This window comes from Chiloscyllium plagiosum, chromosome 6 (genome assembly GCF_004010195.1).
Source record: "Chiloscyllium plagiosum isolate BGI_BamShark_2017 chromosome 6, ASM401019v2, whole genome shotgun sequence".
Taxonomy (NCBI): Eukaryota; Metazoa; Chordata; class Chondrichthyes; order Orectolobiformes; family Hemiscylliidae; genus Chiloscyllium; species Chiloscyllium plagiosum.
The window spans coordinates 93,328,258-93,349,464 of record NC_057715.1 but is presented as its reverse complement, the minus strand read 5'-3'; the positions used below and the strand labels follow the sequence as shown (position 1 = coordinate 93,349,464).

The following is a 21,207-nucleotide window of genomic DNA, read 5'->3' as shown; positions in this document are numbered from 1 at the left end:
TAAACATGGTATGATTTGTAACGTTTCAATTGAGGGATGGTTTGCATGCGAACTTATATTCATGATTTGGATGAGCTGGTGTTGGACTGTGGTGGACAAAGTTAAAAGTTAAAGATCGCACAGCATCGGGTTATAGTCCAACAGGTTTATTTGGCAGCAGTAGCTTTCGGAGGGCTGTCAAGCATGTTGAGACATCCAGTGATTCCCGCGTGCATGGTCTCCCATCTATTCCCTCCCTGAGCTGGCTATGCTAGGAGAGGTGTAATTTTCATTCATTCTTTCATCTGCATCAGTGAATCAAGAAGGCATAGAACGTTGAACAGTACAGCATAGGAACAGGTTCTTTAGTACATCATATCTGGGACAACCACAATGCCATTCTAAATTAATTCCATCTGCCTGCCCCTGGTCCATATCTGTCCCTTGCCTAATCATGTCTCTTAGTGCTTCTTTAACGCTGCTATCGTATCTGGTTCCACCACCTCCTCAGTAGCGCATTCCAGGCACCTACCTTCATCGGGTACCTAGGGCAGAATCATAAGACACAGAATTTATAGCAAAAGATCACAGTTTCATGCAATTAAAATGATATACTGAACAAACCTAGACTCTTTCATCTTTTAGAAGGGGTTGCAGGTTTTGGTTCATTAATATGTAAATCCCAGAATTTCTTTTAAGTCAAGAAGGTTAACTCAGAAGACAATGGGATCTTGATCAGACAGACCAATGGGCTGATGAGTGGGAAATTGAGTTTAATTTAGATAAATGTGAGGTGCTGCATTTTGGAAAAGCAAATCAGAGCAGGAATTATATTCTTAATGGTAAGGTTCTGGGGAGTGTTGCTGAACAAAGAGACCTAGGAGTGCAGGTTCATAGTTTCTTGAAATTAGAGTTGCAGATAGACAGGATAGTGAGGAAGGCATTTGGCATGCTCTCCTTTATTGGTCAGAACATTGAGTACAGGAGTTGGGAGGTCATGTTGCAGCTGTACAGGACATTGGTTAGGCCACTGATGGAATATTGCATGCAATTCTGGTCTCCTTCCTATCAGAAGAATGTTATGAAACATGAAAGGGTTCAGAAAAGATTTATAATGATGTTACCAGGGTTGGAGGATTTGAGCTATAGGGAGGGGCTAAATAGGCTGAGGCTGTTTTCCCTTTAGCATTGGAAGCTGAGGGGTGACCTTAGAGGTTTATAAAATCATGAGGGGCATGGATAGGATAAATAGACAAGGTCTTTTCCCTGGGGTGGGGAGTCCAGAACTAGAGGGCATAGGTTTAGGGTGAGAGAGGAAAGTTAAATAAGGGACCGAAAGGGCAGTTTTTTTCACATATATGGAATGAGCTGCCAGAGGAAGTCTTGAAGGCTGGTACAATTCCAGTATTTAAAAGGCATCTGGATGGGTATATGACTAGGAAGGTGTGGGATATGGGCTAATTGCTGGCAAATGGGACTAGATTAGGTTAGGATATCCAGTCGGCATGGACGAGTTGGACTGAAGGATCTGTTTCCATGTTGTACATCGCTATGACATTCTCAAGATAAGTTGAGGTTCTGGATGTAGGTTTGCTCGCTGAGCTGAAAGGTTCATTTTCAGACATTTTGGCACCATACTGGGTAGCACCTTCAGTGAGCCTCTGGATGAAGCACTGGTTGTGTAGCCCGCTTTCTATTTATATGTTTGGGTTTCCTTGGGTTGGTGGTGCCATTTCCTGTGGTGACTTCATTTCCTGTTCTTTTTTTCAGGGGGTGGTGAATGGGATCCAAGTCAATTTGTTTGTTGATAGGAGTTCCGGTTGGAATGCCATGCTTCTGGGAATTCTTGTGCATGTCTCTGTTTGGCTTGTCCTAGGATGGGTGTGTTGTCCCAACCTATCCCAAGGAAACCCAAATTTAAATAGAAAGCAGGCTACACCACCCATACTTCATCCAGAGGCTCACTGAAGATGTTTGAGGAGAAAGTGAGGTCTGCAGATGCTGGAGATCAGAGCTGAAAATGTGTTGCTGGAAAAGCGCAGCAGGTCAGGCAGCATCCAGGGAACAGGAGAATCGACGTTTCGGGCATAAGCCCTTCTTCAGGAAGATGTTACCTAGTATGGTGACGAAATGTCTGAAAACGAACCTTCAGTGAGCAAATCTACATCCAAAACCTCAACCTGAGCTACAAATCTTCTCAAAACTCGATAAGTTGAGGTTTTATAAAAAAAAGGTGACATATATTAATGGTGTGAGATTAGAGAGTGCCTGTATCCCAGTCTTGAGTTAGACTGGTTTCATTTCCAAAGTAGGAATTTATAAAATATTGTATGGATTGACTGCCTGCAGTTTGTGTGCTTTTTGAGAAAAAATATACTGTATCTGCAAAATCAATTCTGCAAATGCAAATTCACCCCATAACTTATGTGTGTGTGTGTGTGTGTGTGTGTGCACATGTTTGTGTGCATGTGAGGTAGGGAGGGGCAAAAAGAGAGAGAGAGCAAATGAGAGAGTGTGTGTTTTCATGTGTACGTGCTTGATACAGTGTGTGTGTGAGTGTGTGATGAAGTATAAGCCTGTGAGACGGTGTGTGCGAGGATGAGAGTTCCCAGTCGGGGAACACTTCAGTGGTCAGGGACATTCAGTCTTGGATCTTCAGGTGACCATCCTTCTTCTGGATATGCAACAATGCAGAGTGGCCGAGCAGATAGCCAAGTTCAGTACCTATGAGGATGGCCTCAACCAGGACCTTGGGTTCGTCTCACACTACAGGTGACCCCACTAGACTACACACACTCTTATATACTCATACAGACCCTCTCTCATACACGTTATCTCTCAGACACACATATATACACCCACCCACCACACTCACACCCACGCACACAGCCTCTCACAGGCTTATACTCTGTCACACTCACGCAAACACTCTACCAATTCATCCGCTTCACCTTTGAACAAAACATTTTCACCTTTGACAACCATTCTTCATTCAGACACACAGAACAGCCATGGGGACCAAATTTGCACCCCTATATGCCAACATTTTTTATACACAAGTTTGAATAAGACCTTTTTGCTGCAGAGGACCTCCAACCAGCACTATGCACCAGATACATTGAGGACATTTTCTTTCTCTGGGCCCAGGGCGAAGAATAACTGAAACAACTGCACAGTGACATAAACAAGTTTCATTCTACCATCAGACTTGCCATGGACTACTCTATAGTATCTGTCTCATTCTTGGACACATGCATCTCCAAGGACGCGCACCTCAGTCCACCGCAAATCCACAGATAACCTCATGATGCTGCACTTCTCTAGCTTCTACCTTAAACATATTAAAACAGCCATTCCCCACGGTCAAGCCCTGCATATACACAGTATCTGTTCAGAGTAGGAGGAACACAATGGACACCTTAAGGTGCTGAAGGACACCCTCGCAAGAACAGGGTATGATGCTCAACTCATAGACTGCCAGTTCCAATATGCCACAGCGAGAAACCATAATGACCTCCTCAGGAGATAGACACAGGTTCCAACTGATAGGATACCCTTCGTTGTCCAGTACTTCCCAGGAGCAGAGAAACTACACCATGTTCTTTGCAGCCTGCAACACATTATCAATGAGGGTGAGCACCTCACCAAGACCTTCCCTCCACGTCCACTTCTCACCTTTAAACAACCATCAAATCTTAAACAGATTATTGTTTGCAGCAAACTGCCCAGCCTTCAGGACAACATTGACCACAACACTGTACAACCCTGTCATGGCAACCACTGAAAGACGTGTCAGAATGTCGACATGGATATTACCATTATATGTGGGGTCACCACCCACCATGTACACACAGATACTCATGTGACTTGGCCAATGTTGTCTATCTCATACGCTGCAGGCAAGATACCCTGACGCATGGTACATTGGTGAGCCTAAAGCAGACGCTATGACAACGGATGAATGGACACCACGCAACAATCACCAGACAGGGAACATCCCTCCCAGTCGGGGAACATTTCAGCTGTCAGGGACATTCGGCCTCTGATCTTCAGGTAACCATCCTCCAAGGCAGACTTTGGGCTATGCAACATCGCAAAGTGGCTGAGCAGAGGCTGATAAACACGCTCGGTACCCATGAGGATGGCCTTGGGTTCATGTAACACTACAGGTGACCCCACTACACGTACACGCAGACGCACACACACACTCTTACATACTCGCACACTCATGCAGACCCTCTCTCATATATGTTTTCTCTCAGACACAAACACATATACCCCCACACTCACCCACGCGCACACCCTCTCACAGGCTTATACTCTGTCACACTCATGCACACACTTCACCAAGCATGCACACTCGCAAACACGTTCTCTCATGCGCACTCACACACTCATAGTCTCTCTCTCCCTCACATACATACACACACATACAAGTCTATGGGGTGAATTTATGTTTACAGAATTGTATTTGCATATACATTCTATTTTTGCTCAAAAAGCACACAATCTGCAGGCAGTCAATCCATATAACATTTTATAAAATCCTATTTTGGAAATAGAATCAGTCTAACTCAAGATTGGAATACAGACAGACTCTAACCTCACACCTTTAATACATCATCTGACTCGAGATGTCAGTTTTTTTTAATAAAACCTCAAGTTATCTCGAGAATGTGACTTAAAAGAAATTCTGGGATTAACATATTAATGAACTGAAACCTGCAACCCATTCTAAAAGATGAAAAACTTAACAGCAATCTAGGTTTGTTCAATATATCATGACACTGTGATCTTTTGCTATAAATTCTGTGTCTTCTGATCCTGCCCCACTAGATACCTGATGAAGGAGCAGCACTCTGAAAGCTAGTGTTTCCAAATAGACTAGTTGGACTAATGATTTGTAGATGCCGGTGTTGGACTGGGGTGTACAAAGTTAAAAATCACACAACACTAGGTTATATTCGAACAGGTTTAATTGGAAGCACTAGCTCTCGAAGCGCTGCTCCTTCATCAGGTGGTTGATGAGATTTTTAATTCTGTTGCACTAAAACCTGGTGTTATGTGATTTTTAACTTTGTACACACCAGTCCAACATCAGAACCACCACATCGTGCTTATTTAATCATTTATCATGATTTACAACTGCAGGTGGCAGGATTACAGAAGCTTTGATCTGATCATTGCTTTAGGAATCCAGTTTTAACATACTATTTATATGTGTGGCATGCAGTCAACTTATTTTGTAGCTTCATCAGGTTGACATCTCATTTTAAGGTAATCCTGACATCTGCTCCTGCAGTCTTCATTGAACGAGGGTTGATCCCCTAGCTCGGTGGTAATATTAGAGTGGGGTAATGCTTGGACTACGAGGTAACACGTCATGATTGAATGCAACTCTGTTGTTGCTCATGACTCAGTTGCCCTTGGATGTTCAGTTTGGAATTGCTAGATCTGTTTTAAATTGATCTTGTTTCACACAGTGGTGATGTCACATAAAGCTGAAGTAAATGGCAATACTGAAATATAAAGAGTCATAGAGATGTACAGCACGGGAACAGACCCCTCAGTCCAATTCGTCCATGCTGACCAGATATCCTAAACAAATCTAGTCCCAATTGCCGGCACTTGTCCCACTCTAAATCCTTCCTATTCATATACTCATCCAGATGCATTTTGAATATTGTAATTGTACCAGCCTCCACCACTTCCTCTGCTAGCTCATTCCATACACGCACCACCCTATGCGTGAAAAAGTTATCCCTTAGATCCCTTTTAAAATTTTTCCCCTCTCACCCTAAACCTGTGTCCCCTAGTTCTGAACTCCCCCACTCCAGGAAAAAGACCTTGTCTATTTACCCTTATGATTTTATAAACCTCTATAAGGTCACCCCTCAGCCTCCGACGCTCCAGGGAAAACAGCCCCAGCCTGTTCAGCCTCTCCCTGTAGCTCAAACCCTCCAATCCTGGCAACACCCTTGTAAATCTTTTCTGAACCCTTTCAAGGTTCAAAACAGGAGACCAGAATTGCACACAAAACATCCTTCCTATAGGAGGGAGACCAGAATTGCACACAGTACTCCAAAAGTGGCCCTGTACAACTGCAAAATAACCTCCCAACACCTATACTAAAATGCTCTGACCAATAATGGAAAGCATACCAAATGCCTTCTTCACTATTCTATCTATCTTTGACTCCATTTTCAAGGAATTATGAACCTGCACTCCAAGATCTCTGTTCAGCAGTACTCCCTAGGACATGACCATTAAGTGTATAAATCCTTCCCTGATTTGCCTTTTCAAAATGCAGCACCTTACATTTAGCAAAATTAAACTCTATCTGCCACTTCTATTTGATTGGAAGGATGACCCAGAAAGGATCATCTGGAATTTATAAGTATGGGTGTCTTCGCCATCACCAATTTCACTGTACCCTCTCTGCACCTCCTCATGTCGTTCAGGGTGCAGAGAGGCCACAGTTATCAGCCTTCTTATCATCCTCCTTGACTTACAATGCTACACACACCACTATATCTGCTTTGGCTAGAACCTCCTTCATATGTAGTGCCAGATTATGTAAAGTATAGTGGACCATCATGATTCAGAATCTGTTACTGAGATATATTGAAGTGCTCCACCAAAATGATAGATACCTAAATAGAAATTTCAGAAGACGTACACTCTGTTTGGTAGTGATTTAAGTGTGCTGTAAGGCTATAATTAATGACTTTGATGAAGTACAATCACCAAGTGTGTGGACGACACAAAAATATTTCGGAAGGCAAATTGTGAGGATGAAACAATGAGACTACAGAGGGATAAGTCAGTGGGCAAAAAACCTGGCGTGTGGAATGCAACGTGGGGAAAATGTGAGATTATGTACTTTGACAGGAAGAAGAGTTGAATATGATTTAAATGGAGAGATTGCGGAAAAATGAATCTGTGATTCCTCATGCATGAATCACAAAGAGCTAACATCAATCAGCAGATGACAGAGAAGGAAAATGGATTGTTGGCCTTTATTTCAAAGGGAATGGTGTATAAAACTAGGTAAGTTTTGATAAAACTATACAAGTCACTAGCCTGACCACAGCTGGACTATTGTGAATAGTTTCAATCCCTTTACCTAAGGAAAGATATACTAGCATTAGAGGCAGTTAATGAGGTTGATTCTGGGTATGGAGGGATTTTCTTATGAAAAATTGAGTAGGTTATGCTTAAATTCAATGGTGTTTAGAAGAACGAGGAGTGATTGAAGTATATAGGATTCTTAGGGTGCTTGACAAGATAGATGTAGAGAGGTTGTTTCCCTTTGTGGGAAAGTCAAAGACCAGAGGGCATAATCTGAGAGTAAAGAGATACCCATTTAAGACAGAGATGAGGAGGAATTCCTTCTGTCAGAGGGTAGTGAATCTGCGGAATTGTTGACTGCCCAGAGCTGTCAAGGCTGGTTGGTTAAGTACACTCAAGGTTGAGACAGATTTTTAATCAGTGATGGAATCAAGAGGTATGGGGAAAAGGCAGGAAAGTGGAGGTAGAGTGTTATCAATACAGCCATGATCTCATTGAAAGATGGAGCAGACTTAATTGCCTACTGCTCCTAAATTTTATGGTCTGGATTACTGCACAGCCAGGTTTATGTATTGTACTCTACTTCCATTCTAAGTTCATCTCAATGGAGTCAATAGCCATCTCTTTAATGGACAGCACTTGTCAACAAGTATCCAGCCTTGAAGGTATGTGGTGGGAAATGAAATGTTTCCGTCTGAGGAAGGCTTGAGTTTGTAGGCACTCAGGCTACTTCTTGGGTACTGAGCACGTAATTACATTAGTAGCAGGTAGCTGCAGATGAGTCAGGAATTGAAGGAATAAAGGCTACTGGTTGGCCTGTGGGAATCTTGATGGCCATATGCATGCAATCAATTACACCTTAACATCTGTACATTCAGCAATGGCTAGGAAGCCTCTCTCAAACCACCTCTGACAGCAATAATGAGTTTGTTGGCTGTCCCTTCCTGGAGAGAGCATCAGTCACCAACTTGAGGAAATGAAGCTCTGCTAATTGGCATAACTGGCACATAGGTCTATAGGGAGTGCTGGGAATGAACTGGAGGCACAGAAATGAAATTCACAATGAGGTTCATCACCACTGGGCACTGGGTGATATCCAATGGAAAAAGAGGATTAACATCATCATGCCACAAAGATTTGTGATGCCCTATTAAGATCAGTACTGTCATTTTGGGTCCACTACCACCTGGTTTGTACTAGACAGACAGTTAAAATTTATTTTAGTTGGTTTTTTGATTGTGAGAAAATAAAGCAAACAAACTTTATGTGCAGACCTGCAAGCTATAAATCTGCAGTTTCCAGCAAAGAATTGTAATATGGTTTCAAATACATCCTCCCCGTGCCCAGAGCAAGTTCCATTGTAAATTAGTCAGCTGACAACGTGCACTAGAGACCAATAAAAACTGCAGATGCTGGAATCTAAAGTAGACAAGCTGGAGGCTGGAAGAGCACAGCAAGCCAGGCAGCATCAGAAGCTGGAGAAATTAATGTTTCGGGTATAAACCTTCTTCAGGAATGAAGGTGAGAGTAGGGGAAGCTGCAAATAAAGAGAAAGGCGGGGGGAAGGGTTATGGGTGGGGAGAGGACCGGAGTGGTGAGGTAGCGATAGGTATTCACCTATCATTACCTTACCACTCTGCCTCAAATGGGCTTTGGGGAGGGAATCTGCAACTGGATCCCACTGCTCTACACCAACATTGTTAGTACAGTCTCAATCAATGGATGGGAATCAAAGATTCCTAAACAGATCCGGATTCAGGCAGGGCTGCCTGATTTCTCCTTCCTTCATTGTGTGATATATAGAGCCTTTTGCAGAGTCCATCAGGAAGGATGCAATCCCAACAGGGGTGACGATTCCAGCCAGCGGAGGTCTGCAGGTCAAAGCCTCCCTGTACGTGGATGACGCCGCCATTTTCAGCTCGGATCTATTGTCAGTGCGCAGATTCACGAGCATCTGCGACGAGTTCGAACTGGCCTCAGGAGACAAGGATAAATCTAGGCAACAGCAAGTCCATGTTTTTTGGGAACTGGGCCAATTTATTCTTTATCCCCTTCACCTTTAGGAAAGATTATCTGAAATCTGGGAATATAATTTGGAGAGGCCATGCACAAAATCTTGGGAGGTTCATCGCTAAGGTGAGGCAGAAGCATGTCTTTTGGAAGCATCGTTCCCTCTCCATTGCCAGTAAAAACCTGGTCGTCAGGTGTGAGGCACTCTGTTGTTGTATGTAGCGCAGGTCTGGCCAATTCCCCGAAACTGCACCATTGCAGTCACCGGAGTCATTTTCCACTTCATCTGGAAGTCGAGGATGGGCAGTGTCTGCAGGAACTCCATGTACAAAACTCTAACTAAGAGGAGGAAGAACGTATCCAACATTATCGTCATCCCAGATGGCCACATTTGTGTGTGGCTGCGCTGTGCACAGACCCTCAGTACTCCAATACCAAGTGTCACTACGTACTGAGGTTCTCCCTGTCCTTGATTTTGTAAGGGATGGGACTGACCTCTTTGCTGTGGAACACTTCAAGTAGTTGGACTGTTATGTATCATCTGTCCATCATAGCGAAATTTGCAAAGAAAAACAGCTTGGACCAAAAGTCCATCAGGAACAGCCTGCAGGAAAAGGAGAGGGTGGATCTTGTCATGTAGTTCCCTGAGCAGACAGTCAAAGTCATTTACCAGAATGTCTCATCACCAGAACTTTCCAACAAGTACCAAGACATTGCTTGGCTGGTGGTGAGAAGGGCACTATCTGTGAAATCCTTCTTGTTTGCCTGGTTGGTCCACACCACCGCACGCTGCCCTTGAAGCAGCTCTGAACAGGGGTGGGGTAAGAGACTGTCACATGTCTCCTGAAAAGTGCCTTTGCAAAGGAAGCCTGGAGGACATTCCAAGATCGAGGACTGTGTGCTGAGGGACACACTAAAGCTTGAGGCAGCTGCCACCAAGGCACAGTGGGGGAAAAAAACACTCTCTGAGGTCTTCCTGCTGAAGTTAAATGAGGGTCAGTTTATTATCTGACCCCCCACAGTGCCTCAAATGCATGTAAATGTAGTCTTGTACAAGAAAGAGAAAGAGATGCCTTTGTTTTGTTTGGATAGGGTCAAACTCCAATGTTTGTTAATTTCCTTGATATGCTACTGTACAGAACTGAACTGCATTTGTGACTATTTATGTATATAAATATTTATATATTTAAATTATAAATGTTAAACAATATATTCTAAAATGTAATACTTCAGTTAAGATTATGAACTTTTTAGGAATCTAAGGTATTCGTTGTCTTTGTTATTTTAATCTAAATGAAACATTTACAAGAACTATGTACCTTGAGGTTACTCAATCAGTCAGAGCAATTACTTTGATAACCTTAAGGGAAAAACATGTTAACATCAGTTTAAAATTGAAAGATGTGTAAACAAACTGATAATCAAGTCTAAGAGAAGGGATTGTTCTAAGGTAATGCATCTATTGCAAAATGATTACAATGAGACAGCAAAACATTACTGTTCCGTTCATCTTATTTTCCAATGAAGTATTTAAGTGTTGGGTGTTATTAAAATATAAATGGTTTATACCGCACTTGAATTACAGCTGGAACCATAACTGCTACACTTCTTAACAGAGAAGCTGATTTGGCTTGCAATGACACTGTAATTATAAATACAGTCTGAATTTATTGGCAGAGCTCAATCTGGACCAAAATAGAGTCCAAGTGAAAGGAATTCCAACTTGCTCTGGAGTCAAATTGGGTTTTCATTCTTAATTTATATGTCAGGTTTAGAGGTGGAACAATGGATTTTCACTGTGCAATGACACTAAACATCTAGAAAGTGAGTTCACCATCAGTAAATTACCTTAAATACTGATTTTTTTTTTAAAACAAGGAAGAGCTCATGGTAATCAGGCCATCATAAAATAGCATGAAGGGTTGACTAGTCTGTAGTGGTTTTTGCACATCTACACCTTCACCTAAATGGTAATGTCCTTACTCCAGTGATAAGAATACTATTAGAGGAAGCTTTAAATTAGTTAAGGTAAAAAGATGATTAAAGTGACCAGACGACACAATAAACTAATTATTGTTAAATGTTAGAGAGAGAAAAAAAAATCTTTTGATGGATAGCATTAGCCAATTCAGGATGCATTTGCACTACAGTGAGTATTTCACATTTCAGGCAGAAATCTTTAATTTACTTGAGTAAAATCAGGTTCGGTATTTGCATTTGCGTTACCAGTTCAGAATCACAGAATTGTATCTATTAAAAAATAAAATTTATTCAGACTAAGACAAAACTGGTCTGTCTAGAAGTGCTGCATCTAGGCTCTGCAAAATTTCAAACAGATTTCCGAAACATAAAATATTAAAACTTTTGAAAGTTCACGGCAGCTGTGAACATACAATGAAGAAATCTGAAACATAAAAGCTAGTGTCAGTAATGGTAACTATGACAACCATCATTAATTACTATAACAAAAACAGTCTAATGTCCTTTCTTTGGGCTTTACTGGCTGGGCCAGCATTTGTTACCCATCTCTAGTTGTCCTCGAGAAGGTGCTGGTGAGCTGCTTTCTTGACATGCTGCAGACCATGTGTGCTGTAGGTAAACTCACAATTTTGTTAGGGAGGAAATTCCAGGATTTTGACCCAGACACATTGAAGGAACAGTGATATATTTCCAAATCAGGTTAGTAAGTGGTTTGGAGGGGAACTTGCAGGTGGTGCTGTTCCTATGTATCTGCTGCCCTTATACATTAAGATGGAAGTAGTCATGGGTTTGGAAGGTGCTGTCTATGGTTCCTTGATAAATTTCTGCAATGCATCTTGTAGGATGTACACACAACTGCTGCTGATCATCAGTGGTGGAGGAAGTAGATGCTACTGGGTGTGGTGCCAATCAAATAGGCTGCTTTGTCCAGAACTGTGTGAAGTTTCTTGAGTGTTATTGGAACTGCACCCATCCAGGAAAGTGGATGGTATTACATCACATCCATGACTTGTGTCTTACAGATGATGAACAGTTTTTGGAGAATCAGGAGGTGAGTTACTTGCTGCAAAATTCCTAGCCCTTGATTGGCACTAGTAGCCACTGTTTTATCTGGTTAGTCCAGTTAAGTTTCTGGTCAGGGAAGATGCGTGGCCAAATGTGGTTGATTCTTATTATGAGACCAAGCCAGACCACCAAAATTTGTATTATGATCTGTCTAGGAACTGTTTCCTTGTAAGGTCTAAGCTACCTACCAAGAAATGAAAGCCAGAAGGTTCCACTGTATTGAATAAATATAACATTTAATATTCAAACTTAGAATAGTGATACAATCCACAATGTATACAGAATTTGTATTCTAACATCCTGAATAAACCAAAATTAATTACGGGTAACATACAAACTGTGGTCAAAAACCTTGGATTTCTCAAAACACGTCCAGCCACGTGTGACAGTGTGGTCATCAAATCTCATTTACATTTTTGACAAGATTCCAATTTGAACTCTTCTGAAGACCTTGCTTTGGGACCAATCTGTCATGGATGATCTCAACACTCTGCCTGTTCACCATGTTTTTTCCTGGGTCTTTACTCCTGGATTCTGCAAGCTACATTCCAGCCCTTACTGACAGACACAACTCTGGCTTTTTCAGAAGATAAGCAGTTTAGTCAAGTCAGCACTTCTTTTTTTCAGAGATCTAATCTTGCCCAGCTGCACCAAGCAAATACTGCTTTTGGGCATTTCAAACTCCACTCTCAGCTTCACTGAAGTATTAATTGCTTCTGCCAAGCCCCTCATGGCTATCAGGATTTCCCTGAGTAGTAACTCCACAATTTAGCTGCACCTATTGGCTCCTAGGATTTTCCCCGAGTCCTAACTGCAGCTGTAAACCAGGGGTCACAATCTAAGGACACAGCACAGGCCCTTTAGGACTGAGATGAGGAGGAATTCCTTCATCAGGAGAATAGTGAGCCTATGGAATTCTCCGCCACAGAAAAGAATTAAAGTCAAACAATAGATTTTTTCAAGAAAGAGTTAGATATGGTTCTTAGGGCTAAAGAGATCAAGGAATATGGGGAGAAAGTGAGAACGAATATTAGACTCAGAGTCATAGAGATGTACTGCATGGAAACAGGCCCTTCGGTCCTACTTGTCCATGCCGACCAGATATCTGAAATTAATCTAGACCCATTTATGAGCACTTGGCCCATATCCTTCTAAACCCTTCCTATGGATGTAAGTTTTCTCACTGAGCTGGAAGGTTTGTTTTCAGATGTTTCATCACCATACTAGGTAACATCAGTGAACCTCTGGTGAAACACTGGTGTTTGTGACCCGCTTTCTATTTAAGTGTTAAGGTTTCCTTGAGTTGGTGACATCATTTTCTCTGGTGATGTCATTTCCTGTTCTTTTTCTCAGAGGGTGGTAAATGGGTCTAAGTCAATGCGATTGTTGATAGAGTTCCAGTTGGCATGCCATACATCTAGGAATTCTCGTGCATGTCTCTGTTTGGCTTGTCCCACAATGGATGTGTTGTCCCAGTCAAAGTGGTGTCCTTCCTCATCTGTATGTAAGGATACTAGTGAGAGTGGGTCATGTCTTTTTGTGGCTAGTTGATGTTCATGTATCCTAGTGGCTAGTTTTCTGCCTGTTTGTCCAGTGTAGTGTTTGTTACAATTCTTGCAAGGTATTTTGTAAATGACATTAGTTTTGATTTGTTATCTGTATAGGGTTCTTCAAGTTCATCAGCTGCTGTTTTAGTGTATTGGTGGGTTTGTGGGCTACCATGATACCAAGAGGTCTGAGTAGTCTGGCAGTCATTTTGAGATGTCATTGAGGGAGGGGAATGGCGAGGGTGTCTGGATGCATTCTAGGCCAGAAACCTAGCCACTCTCCCCAACATCAAAGACATCTCAAATGGCGAGGTGCTGCATTTTGGGAAAGCAAATCTTAGCAGGACTCATAGTCTTAATGGTAAGGTCCTAGGGAGTGCTGCTGAACAAAGAGACCTTGGAGTGCAGGTTCATAGCTCCTTGAAAGTGGAGTCACAGGTAGATAAGACAGTGAAGGAGGCATTTGGTATGCTTTCCTTGATTGGTCAAAGTTGAGTACAGGAGTTGGGAGATCATGTTGGGCTGTACAGGATATTGGTTAGGCCACTGTTGGAATATTGCATGCAATTCTGGTCTCCTTCCTATCAGAAGCACTTTGTGAAACTTGAAAGGATCCAGAAAAGATTTAAAAGGATGTTGCCAGGGTTGGAGGATTTGAGCTATAGGGAGAGGTTGAATAGGCTAGGGCTGTTTTCCCTGGATCGTCGGAGGGGTGAGCTTACAGAGATTTACAAAATTATGAGGGGCATGGATAGGATAAATAGACAACGTCTTTTCCCTGGGGTCGGGGAGTCCAGAAATAAAGGGTATAGGTTTAGGGTGAGAGGGGAAAGATATAAAAGAGACCTATGGGGCAACTGTTTCATGCAGAGGGTGGTACATATATGGAATGAGCTTCCAGAGGAAGTGGTGGGGCTGGTACAATTGCAACATTTAAAAGGCATTTGGATGGGTATATGAATAGGAAGGGTTGGGAGGGATATGGCTGGGTGCTGGCAGGTGGGACGAGATTCGGTTGGGATATCTGGTCAGCATGGACAAGTTGGACTGTAGGGTCTGTTTTTGTGCTGTACATCTCTATGACTCTATGCCTGCCAGACAACTCAGACATCTTGACAGTCTTCACAGTTCATTCCATACACGTACCACCCGCTGCATTCAAAAGGTCCCTTTTGAATCTTTCCCCTCTCACCCTAAACCCATGCCCTTTAGCTTTAGAATCCCCCACCCCAGGAAAAAGACTGTGTTTATTTACCATATCCATGCCTCTCATGATTTTATAAACCTCTATAAAGGTCAGCCTTCAGCCTCTGACACTTCAGGGAAAACAGTCCCAGTCTATTCACCCTCTCCCTGTAGCTCAAACCCTCCAACCCTGGCAATATCCTTGTTAATTTTTTCTGAACCCTTTCAAGTTTCACAATATCCTTCTCAGAACAGGGAGACCAGAACTGCACACAATATCCCAAAAGTGGCTTAACCAATGTCCTGTACAGCTGCAACATGACTTCCTAACTCCTATTCTCAATGATTTGGATGATTAGCCATGATCATATCAAATGGCAAAGCAAGTTTGAAGGGCAGAATGGTCTACTCCTGCTCCCATTTTCTATGTTTCTATACAACTGCTTCTAGGAGATCATCCTGAGTCCAAAATGCAAAAGAACCAGTGGCCTCTGCAGCAGTACATCTAACAGCACAAGTTCTAAATGGATCCTGATTCTGTTTCTCTCCCTTTCTCTCTCTCTCCATCACAAACTCTAATGCATAACAAGATGCCTGAAGTTAAGTTCAGTGTGGAAATTGGGAAGCATCATTAAAGAACCACCTTAACAATGTAGTATAGGACAGTATATGTTGGTTTAGAGTTTCAAGGAAGGCAGATTAGATCAGAAAATTGACAATCTGGAGTAAATTACTGACAAGCAAATGACGATTATCATCTTGCATAAGAGTTCAAGCATAATTTGCTGAATGCACTTCCACAGGAAACATGAGAGCCAAATTTATTGAGACATATTCGTAATGAGTCCTTCCAGCACAGATCATCAGTTGAAATAAATGCAGGTAAGAGATACTCTTTCGGACCTACACTGAATCCTCCCATAATGAGGCTCGAGAGTTTTGTTACAGACTTGGGTTACATGAATAGTTGCTCAATGAAGAAATTATTGGAAACAAAATAGAATGATCATACTCATGACAATTGAATTTGGACCACAAAGAGAAATATAACTTTAAAAAGGGAATGGAATAAAAACTGAAACAATTACATTGTGGTTGTAGTTATAAAACTTCGATTGACGTGGATAGCTTTAGACACATGCCAGTGTGCAGTCAGGATAAATGCAGATTGACTAGTAAATAGAGATTAAACACAACTCTTTAAATGGATTAAAAGAAAATCCAAATAATAATTAAGATAAACAAAGCCTACAGTGGACAAGGTGAGGAGGATTGAGGAACCAATAAAAAAAAGTGTAAAGAAAGACAGATGATGGCAAGAGAGGGAGCTAGAGATCAGTATAACTTCAGAAAGCAAATACAACAATAAAACAGAGCTGAAAGGTAAGTTAAGAATTCAAATGTAAACTAAATTGACACTGAATTACATAGCAATGGTCCAATTGGTCAACGCCCATGTTCAAACTCTAAGCATTTTCCCCTTACACATGTCCTTGTTGTAACTTTTTCCTCTATCAGTCTATTGTCCCTTTCTTAGAGATTGCATTAAAGGAAGCCTCTCCGAAAATGTATCAATGGGATCAGCTTTCTCTAATCTGGAGGCAGCAGGCACTATATTCTCATAATCCCCCTTGTAAAGAGATTCCTCCTTAAATCTTAATTTCATCTGAAGGGTTATTTTATGTTTATGCCTTTTTATTCTGAACATAAGAACAAGAAGAGATAGATATTAGATATAGAAGACTCTCTCTCAATCTACCTACTCTATTAACTCATTCATAATTTCAAATATCTCTGTTAGATGCCATTTTAGTTTTTGATTTCACAGAAAAAGTAAACCCAGCAACACTCCCCAAAGCCTTACTATTAACTGTATAAGTGCTGCCCTGGTTTACCCGGCCAAAGGCAACACCTCACATTTATCTAAATTAAATTCCATCTGCCACTCCTCAACCCATTGGCTCATCTGATCATGGTCCCGTTGTACTCTGAGATAATCTTCTTCACTGTCCACTACATTACTACTTTTGGTGTAATCTGCAAACTTACTAACCGTATCTCCTATATGCACAGCATTGATCTTTTGGACAGACCGTTGGTCACAGGCCTCTGGTTCAAAAAACAACTCATAGTTCCCTGGCTTTTTCTTACCACCTTTGTTAAATAATAGTACCACGTTAGCCAACATACAGCTTTCCGATATCTCACTCGTGGCTGTTTATGGTACACATATGTCAACAAGGGGCCCATCAATCTCTTCCCTAGTTTCCCACAAAGTTCTCGGGTACACCTGATCACGTCCCTGGGGATTTATTCTACCTTAATGCATTTTTAAGACTTCCAGCTTCTCTTCTTGTGTAATACGTGCTAAGAAATCACTATCATTTCCCCAGGTTCCCCAGTTTTCATGTTCTTCTCCACAGTAAATACTGACACAAAGTATTCATTTAGTATGTCACCCATCTCCAGTGGTTCCACACATAGGTGGCCTTGTTGATCCTTAAGGGCCATATTCTCTTTTTGCTGTAATGAATTTGTAGAATCTCTTTGGATTCACCTTTAGTCTATACGCCGAAGCTATCTCATGTTCTCTTTTTGCCCTCCCGATTTTCCTCTTAAGTTTATTCCTACCATTCTTATGCTCTTCTAGAGATTCACTTAGTCCCAGCTGTCTATACCTGACATTTGCCTGCTATTCGTTCTTGACCAGAACCTCAATTTTTCTAGTCATCCAGCATTCCCTATTCCTACCAGCTGTACTCTTCACACTAACAGGAACATACTGTCTTTGATCTCTTGTTATTTCACTTTTGAAGGCCTTCCACTTTCCAACCATCCCTTCATCTGTGAATAACCTCTCCCAATCAAAGTTCCTGCCTAATACAATCAAAATTGGCCTGCCTACAATTTAGAACTTTAACTTACAGATCAGGTCGCTACTTCTCCAATACGATTTAAAAACTAGTAGAATTACGATCAAGTAATCCCCCACTGATACTTCAGTCACTTGCCCTGCCTTATTTCCCAAGAGAAACTCATGCTTTATTCCTTCTCCCGTAGCTACATTCACATATGGAATAAGAAAGTTTTCTTGTAGATAATTAACACATTTGTCTCCATCCAAGCCCTTGACACTGTGGCAGTCCTAGCCTATGTTTGGAAAGTTAAAATTCCCTGCTATTAAAACCTTATTATTCTTACAGATGTCTGAAATCTCCTTACATATTTGCTTCTTAATTTCCCACTGACTATTGGTGGGCCTATAGTACAATCCCAATAAAATGATCATCCCTTTCCTATTTCTCAGTTCCATCCATATAAGTTCACTGGACATTCTCTCAGGAATATCATCCCTAAGTATAGCCTCAATGTTATCCTTAACCAGAAACACCATACCCCCTGCTCTCTTGCCCTCTTTTCTATCCTTCCTATAGCATCTATACTCAAGAACATTAAGCTGCCAGTCCACGTTTCTATAATGGCTATGATATCCCATTCCCATGTTCTCAATCATGTCTAAATTCATCTGCCTTACTTGTCAGGCTTTTTGCATTGAAATAAATGCAGTTTAATTTCTCAGTCTTACTTTGTTCTCTGCCACACTCTTGCCTGCCTTGGCTTGTTAACTTGCTTCCCTCATCCACTATACCAGCTCCAGAACGATCTATTTTCTCAATATCTCTTTGGGTCCCACCCTATCCCACCCAACATCCTAGTTTAAAGCCTCCCCGAGCAGCACTAGCAAATCTCCCCACCAGGATATTGGTTCCCTTCCAATTCAGGTGCAACCCATCCTTCTTATACAGGTCACTTCTATCCCAGAAGAAATCCTAATAGTCCAAAAATGTGAATCCTTGCCGTTAACACTAGCTTCTTAGCCATGCATTCATCTGCCTATCCTCTTATTCCTACTCTCACTAGCACATGGCACTGAGTAATCCAGATATAACTACCCCCAGGACTTAATTTTTAACCTGCCTAATTTCCTTCATTCCATCTGCAGAACCTCATCCCTTTCTCTTCTTATGTCATTGGTACCAATGTTTACAACGTATTTCTGATGGTCACGCTCCCCTTTGAGAATATTCTGTGCCATCTCCGAGATATCCTTGATCCTGGCACTAGGAAGGCAACACCCTATTCTGATGGCTCGCTGACAGCCAAAGAAACATCTGTCTGTGCCCCTGACTAGAGAGTCCCCTGTCTAGAGAGTCCCCTGTCTTAATCACTTGGAACTAGATATAATCCTGTTGACAGTTGAACTAGTCAGGATATCAGAAACCTGGCTGTCAGTGCTATATCCCCTGAGAGGCCATCACCCCCGACATCAAAATAGCATACTGTTGAGATGCGGATAGCAACAGAAGACTCCTGCACTATCTGCCTACCTCTCCTACCTTTCTTAACAGTCAGCCATCTACCTGACTGTATCTTTTCCTACTTTCCTGAACTGCCATCCATCACACCCCCCGTCACCTGCAAACTCCTCATTGCCTTCAACTGCTGCTCCAACTGATCCATGCAATCGCAGACACTTCTTTCAGATATAGTCTCCAGGAACATTGACATGCGCCCTGATCATCTACATCCCACAGGAAGAGGATATCACTCTACTAAAAGCCATAACTCCCCTTTAACAATCTTCAGACCCAGAAAATAGTTAAAAACAAACACAACACATTTGGCTCAAAAACTCAGCATTAGCACAGTCTTCCTTCTCAGAACACTGCTCTGGGATACCTTACTACCTATCTTTTATCGTAAAATTCAGTAGAACATTAAAAACAAATACCCTCACTCTATTCACTATTATAGATCAACTAAAATAAAATAACAGATTCTATGAATAATAACATTAAACCGTAGTTTCTGTTATTTGTCACCTCTGTGGTAGGTGAAACTTGAGCCAGGACCTCCTGGCCCAGAGGGAGGAATTCAACTGCTTCATAATAAGAGTCTCAATCAGGATTTTACTCTTTTACACAAAACATTCATTAGATTAGGCAGACCCTGGAGAAATAATGTAACAGGAACAAAGCAAATGGTCAACAGAAACTTCAAAAGTAGCATGGAAACTTATCATAATCAAATCAAAATATCATATCCAGACTGATGGTGCCCTCTCCATGTTGTGCAGCTCCTACTGGGCCTGCACTGTGCTGGTGGACATTGCACATTCCTTGATGGACTTAGTGAGGAATGCTGGAGAGTCAGAGTGGATAAAGAGTGGAGCTAGAAAAAGATAGTGCAAATCAAGCAGCAGCAGAGGAGAAAGAGAGTCGACGCTTCAGGTTGGAACCTGTCATCAGTTTCCGACCTGAAATATCGACTCCACTTTTCCTCTGGTGCTGCCTGACCTGCTGTGATTTTTCCAGCTCCACTCATTATCCATCCTGCTTGATGGACACCCAACTGTAAGTTATAGCATATCAGTTGACCCAGCGTATGACTCCAACTTTTATCTCCAAAATCATGTTTTTATTTCTATTTTGCATACAGGTTGACTCCCTCCCACCCTCCACTTTTCAGCCACAACATTTTATACTCAAGGCTAGTACTGGACTTCAGCTTTCACCGTAAAAATGCATATTTTACTCAGCATTAATCTTATAACTGGGTGCAAGGGCCCAAGCAGGTAATATGGTGATATTGCAAAGATGTGTGGGAATTTAACAAACGCCTATAGTTTGTGTCAGATTCTGATGACATTTCAAAATGAGAACTACACACACCCACACTGGTGGTTCACTTTTATCCTTAGCATATAAGTTGACCCCTGATTTTGGATGAAAGTTTTAAGCGTTAAAGACCAATTCATACACTGAATTCATGGTACTTGTAATGATTTATAGGGTCAGAATTGCAGTGGAAAATGGATGCAATGTGGGCAAATATTGAGTTGAATGTTCTGTACCCCAAGGCATAGCAGTCTGAAGTAGGTCTTCATCCAATTTCTTAGGTAAACGTGAAGTTTGATCTCTACACCGCTGAGGCCAAACGCCAGCTCGCAGATACCTCCTCCTACTGCCCCCTTGACCATGACCCCACCCCCCACCACCAAACCATCATCTCCCAGACCGTCCATAACCTCATCACCTCAGGGGACCTCCCATCCACCGCCTCCAACCTCATAGTCCCACAACCCCGCACCGCCCGTTTCTACCTCCTGCCCAAAATCCACAAACCTGACTGCCCCGGACGACCCATCGTCTCAGCCTGCTCCTGCCCAACCGAACTCATCTCCTCCTACCTCGACACGGTCCTGTCCCCACTCTCTCTCCATCACACTGCCCGCTCCAACTCTCTCTCCCTCACACTGCCCGCTCCCACTCTCTCTCCCTCACACTGCCCGCTCCAACTCTCTCTCCCT

General features: G+C 42.1%; 1 protein-coding gene across 1 annotated transcript in view; it reads right to left on the bottom strand.

Moving 5' to 3' along the window:
• LOC122550826 (mitochondrial ornithine transporter 1-like) overlaps positions 1-21,207 on the bottom strand; it is an 89,499-nt gene that overhangs the window by 36,893 nt on the left and 31,399 nt on the right. The gene's annotated exons all lie outside the window — the stretch shown is intronic.